This window comes from Vombatus ursinus, unplaced genomic scaffold (assembly GCF_900497805.2).
Source record: "Vombatus ursinus unplaced genomic scaffold, bare-nosed wombat genome assembly UNPS02005659.1, whole genome shotgun sequence".
NCBI lineage: Eukaryota > Metazoa > Chordata > Mammalia > Diprotodontia > Vombatidae > Vombatus > Vombatus ursinus.
Genome location: NW_020945437.1, coordinates 16,709,872 through 16,715,942, shown reverse-complemented (window position 1 = coordinate 16,715,942; position 6,071 = coordinate 16,709,872). Strand labels below are relative to the sequence as shown.

General features: G+C 41.1%; 1 long non-coding RNA gene across 1 annotated transcript in view; it reads right to left on the bottom strand.

Moving 5' to 3' along the window:
- Positions 1-687: 687 nt before the first annotated feature.
- LOC114032856 overlaps positions 688-6,071 on the bottom strand; it is a 223,488-nt gene continuing 218,104 nt past the window's right edge. Inside the window, exon 3 of the long non-coding RNA XR_003567877.1 lies at positions 688-867. This is a non-coding gene — a long non-coding RNA (uncharacterized LOC114032856). The remainder of the gene's footprint in view (positions 868-6,071) is intronic.

Below are 6,071 nucleotides of genomic sequence, written 5' to 3'. Positions count from 1 at the left end.
ATTAAACATATTTTTACATTAGTGCAATAGGAGGAAACACAAGAAAAAAGAAACAAAACAAAACAAAACAGAAGAAATAAAAAAGAGCAAATAGTCTGCTTTGATCTGCATTCAGTCTCCATAGTTCTTCCTCTGGATGTGGATAGCATTTTCCATCATGAGTCTTTTGGAGAGGTCTTTGGTCCTTGCAATGGTGAGATGAGCTAAATCTATCCAAGTTAGTCACTGTACAATGTGGCTGTTGCTGTGTACGGTGTTCTCCGGGTTCTGCTTACTTCACTCAGTATCAATCCATACAACTCTTTCCAAGTTTTTTTTGAAGCCTACCTATACATTTCTTATAGCATAACAGTATTCCATTACATTCATATACCACAACTTGTTCAGCCATTCCACAATTGATGGACATCCCCTCAATTTTCATTGTCACCACAGAAAGAGCTGCTATAAATATTTTATATGTGGGTCCTTTTCCCATTTTTTATAATTTCTTTGGGATACAGCCCTAGAAGTGCTATTTCTGGGTCAAAAGGTATGCACATTTTTATAGCCCTTTGGGCATAGCTCCAAATTGCTCTCCAAAATGGTTGGATCAGTTCACAACTCCACCAACAATGCATTAGTGTTCCAATTTTCCCACATCTTTTCCAACATTTATCACTTTCCTGTTTTGTCATGTTAGCCAATCTGATAGGTGTGATGCGGTACCTCAGGAAACTTGCCTCTTTCACTGGAGAAGGAGTAATAATGTAAGGGGGATACTGTATACATTTTCAAATATGTTCACTGTGTCAGCTGGTTTTGCATTATTGTTTTTCCTTGTTACATGGGAGATTCGCAGGAGGTGATTAGCATATCCAGAAAAGGCTATGATGCAAGAACAAGTGAAATCAATAAAACAGACTCCCCTTATCACAAGAAATTTGAGAATCACTGATTTTACCCCCATGGATGAGAAATCCCCAAACTTAGGGCTAGGCTAGAGGAAAAAAGTGGGTTATTAGCCCCCAAAATATAGCTGAGTGAGCCTGGGTCAGCAGTGACCCCAAACATGACTTAAAAATCTGTCCTATTATGGATGGATTCCCCACTCCACCCACTCACCCTAACCTGAGGGAATTCATCATTTGACATCTCATACTTTCAGCAGATGAGACTCCTGTCTAGCCCTTGTAACCTTTCCCATAGTGCTCTTCACCATGGACTCATCTCCATAAGACTCATTATGACACATCTCTGCATCATCAGCTTCTAAGTAAAGTATCTTGATGACCTTTTGATGTATAAGCAACAGCCCCAAGTCTTTCATGCAGAAAAAACTGAGCTAGTCATGCCAGGCTAATGGTGGTATGAGATTGCTATAAGAAATGATGAAAAGGACAGTTTCAGAGAGACTTAGGAAGCCTTGTATGAACTAATGCAGTATGATTGAGACACAAAAAGTGATACCATAAGCAAATAGGGGGAGCCTGGAATAGTTTACTTGTTAGGTCTATGAAGAATTTAGGACCAAACAATAGAGAGCATTACAAAATGTAAAATGGACAATTTTTATATTAACTTAACAAGTTTTTGTACAAACAAAATCAATGCAACCAAAATTAGAAGAGAAGTAGAAAACCAGGGAAAAAATTACAGCAAGTTTCTCTGATAAAGGCCTCATCTATAGAGGCCTTTCTATTTATAGAGAACTGAGTCAAATTGGTAAGAACTGAAGCAGTGAGTTAAGCAGAACCAGAAGAAAGGAGATAATTTTACTTCATATATCCAAAGTCAAGTCAGCTCTGGGTGTCTCACTTAGAAGAAAAAAACAACAAATTTATGGTATCATTAGGAGACCTGGGTTCAAGTTCTAGCTATAACACTTATTTTTGACCTTGGACAAATCACTTCCTTCTTCTCCCTTAGTTTTATCATTGGGAAATGAGGTGGTGGAACTAGATGACATTTAATAAGGTCCCTTTTAGCTCTAACATTCAACTTCACATGTTGTAACATTCAACACTTTAAGCTCTCTTTTAGCTCAAACATTCTGGGCTGCTTTGTGATTTTTTCCCTTCGGGCTCATTTCCATTCATCATAAGGTCATAATCAAAGCTTTTCAGCAAAATTGGAATCAATGGCACAAGAGTAGTATCAAGGACTTTCTTAATCAGGATTAAGGCATACTGGGTGGTTAAGCTGCTTTCTAGCATCCAGGTGAAATACTGCTTTCTTGACTCTCTAGAGGACACTGACCCTCATCAAGGTGCTAAAATGCTTTGGGGTTAAATGCCTTTCCACCAGCTAGCCTAAACTGCTTACAGAATTCATCGCATCACAGCTAAGATTGGAACAGAGAAGGCTAAAGCACAGATCAGCATGTGAGAGCTGGACTAGGTGTGGAACGCAGAATGTTAGAACATTGAAGTCAAGCATGAGACATTGAAAAATGTGCTGAACCTGTAAGAGTTAAGGATACCTGGATTTCTAGCTCTGCTTTCATCACCAAAGACTTTAATGCCATTGGGGGAGTCACATAACTTCTCCTGGTCATAGTTCCCTCACCTGTGAAATTAAGTTTGGATTAGAAGATTTCTAGGCTCTCTTCTAACTCTAACATCCCTTATCACTACCTCTATGATTGTATATAGAAAAGAGAATAACATAGACCCAAAAAATCCTAGAATGAGTTCTGGCTTTACTACTTACTAGCCATATGACAATGGCAAAAAACTTAAGCATTCTGTGTCTCAACATCTTCATTTGTGAAACTTAGATAATATCACTTGTCTACTTCATATGGTTGTTATAATGAAAACACTTAGGAAGCTGTAAAGCACCATATACATGCCAGCTATGATTATTATTGCCAAAATTTACATGTACACACAGAAAGTTAATGTTGAATTATAATTGACTCCTAACACCTCAGATCTGACACTAACCATAATCACAAGCTTCTTAGTCTCAAATATGTCATAGACACTTCTATGACAATGAAGATGATGATGATGATGGTGATGATGACAGTTAATATGTAAATAGCTCTACAAAGCACTTTATAGATAGTATCTCATTTCAACATCACAAACAACTCTGTGAGGAAGGTACTATTATTTTCACCCCCATTTTACAGATGAAACTAAGGTTCACAAATGCTGGACTCTTAGACATCATCATTATTCCCATCTCAAGCTGGCCATATTGTGGGATGTAGATGGGACACTGTTTCCCCTGTGCCCTAAGAATCTTCTGTGTAGAATGAGTGTTCATCATTGTTACATGAGTGAAAAAATGAATCCTGAAACAATAACTGCAAGTTGCATTAACCTTGCTGCCAGTTTATTAATATGTGGAGCTCTGTGAATTGTTAACAGGACAAGGATGAATTCCACTGGAGAGAACATCATAAACACTGGCCTTGCTTGCCTGGTGGTAGGGAGGCCAATCTATTATCTGCTATGGAAGAAAAAGTTTTCACTGGAAGGAACAATCTATCTGTACAGGTTTATCATTCCCTCGGAGGCAGCTGAAACCTCGACAATGGGAGCAAACAGGTTGGGAATCCATGGCCTGGAATCTGGGGTCTCTGGTCTCAGTACACTGCTACATTCATTCCATCCAACCCACAGGAGCTGATGTTTCAATAGCCCTCTCAGGCTTACAAAATACTTTTTCACAACCCTGTGAAGCAGATAGCACAAGGGCCATTTCTCCCCATCTTCCATATTAGGAAACGGAGGCTGAGAGTTTTAAGTGATCTCGCCAAGGTTGCAAGAACAGCAAGTGTAAATGACGAGATTTTAATCTAGGCTTTCTGACTCCGGATCCTGCCCTTTTTCCACTCTTGCAGGATGGCTTCTCATTCAACAAGGAAAACCTCATGCTAGAGATCGTAGGATTATAAATTCGGAGATGGAAGAGACCTTCGAGGTCACCCAGTCTGACCCCCTCACTCTAAAGAAAAGGGGAATGCAGAGCCCCAGAGAATTAAGGGACTTCACCAAGGCCATACAGAGAAGTAACAGAGCTAGAACTTGAGCCCAATCCCTCTGCTTCCACATCCAGAGCTCAATCCACTGTAACAAACCGAACATCAAGAAGTTTACAGTCTTGAAAGGGCCATAAAAAGTGAACCCGAAATAACTGGATAATAGTCATGAGGGTCCATAGGATCACAGATTTGAAAGCGGAAGGGACCTCAGCAGTCATCTAGTCTAACTCTCTAATTTTACGGATGACAAAACTGAGACCCAGGGGAAAGAAAATTACTTACCCAAGGTCACATAGGTAAGAGTGAGAGACAGGATTTGAAGCCAGATCCTCTGACTCCAGTGATAATGCTTCTCCCCAAACCCCTCACTCCCATCCCTGATGCCACACTATTTCCCTATAACTTCATTCTTACTCGTATTGTGAATGAAGATTGAATACAAAAAGTATGTGTGTGGTATCAACTAAGTGCTGTGATAGTGCCCACGAGGGAGAGCTCATTCCCAGCAGGGGGAATGGGGAAGGCTTCCAGTAGGAAGTAACCTTTGAGCTGGGGCCATGGAAAATGGATATGATTTTCACGGGCAGAAATGGAAGGAAGCATTCTAGGTTCAGGGGACATCATTCACTATGACCAAGGAGACAGGCCACCGCGGGAGGAGCAGGACAGACCCCAGTTGTCTGGCTGAGCTGGAGCAGGGCTTCAGACACAGAGTTTTTGCACCCTCAATATCACTTGAGTGAACATCATTAGTGTTTACAGAAATATAACCAAAGAGCCCTTCACTCCTCTTCTTCCAAGGGAATCGTACAGTGAGGGGGCCTGCTTTGGAACACTTCACGTAGATATTAAAGTGTCATTAAAAGCTTTCTATATATTTCATCTCTCCACATGCTGTTATTCCAAATAGAGCAGGAGTGACAGCTTAAAACCTACTCTCCCCCTACCTCGCCCACAGGTCTATGGATGCAAAGCAATTCAGCCACACTTATTAAGTGCCAACTGTGTGTACAGGCCTATGATCAGCACTAAGGATGCAAGGTGAAATGGGACATAGTCCCACCCTTTAAGAAGCTTATTGTCTAAAGGAGAGAAAGGTACACACAAATGACCCAGTTGCAAAATATCAGCATGGAGCTGGCTTTGGAATCAGAAGAAGACCTGGGTTCAAATTCTAACTCTGACACTTACTAGAAGGCAGTATGGTAGAGTGGGAAAGCATGGGCTCTGGACCCCAAAGCCCAGGGTTTGAATCTAGCTTGGATGCTTAATGACCATGTGACTTTGGACAAATCATTTAACCCCTTTGGACCTCAGTTTCCTCACTTTCCTCCTATGAGAAGGATGGAAGAGGATTCTACAGTTCCCTGCATACCTGAATCTAAATCCTGTAAGCAGAAAGGAGAAAGTCAACAAAAATGATACAAGTGAGAGTTGCGGAGAGGGAGGAATCCCTTTCAGCTGTGGAAAGAGAATGAGATATTCCTGCATTCTATAAAAGCTGAAACATGTTCAGGCAGGATAGAAGGTGGTCATGAGGTCTGTGCCTACAGAGACTATTTCCAGCTCTGTCTCCAAATAGAAGAGCCTCTCAGATAACCTGGGGGAGCTAATGCCCCATAGGCCCAACATGTTGTAGGAGGGACATTGGTAACCTGGAGGGATTCTTAGAAAAGACCAAACAGGATGTGGACATGGATTGAAACTGTTTACCTGGACCAAGAGAAGATTTAGGAGATACACAGCAGCTCTCTTCAGATATCGGCAAGGCCCTCGGCACAATGTATACAGTCAGTGTGTAACAAATGTTTGTTGACTGAGTGAATAAAGGATGATTAGTCTTGTTATGCTTGGCCCCACTTACAAGATCTAGGGCCAGTGAAGGGAAGTTACATAGAAGGGGATTTTATCCCTATATTAGGAAGAATTTTTCACCTAGAGCTATCCAGCAATAGAATGGGCTGTCATGTGAGGTGATGAGGTGCTGATCCCTTGAGGTATTCCTATTGAAGCTAAATGCCACTTATCAATACCATGGCCATCTTAGAAAATAGCCCAGTGGCCCACTCATAGTAGGCCCATGTTGGGAATGTTG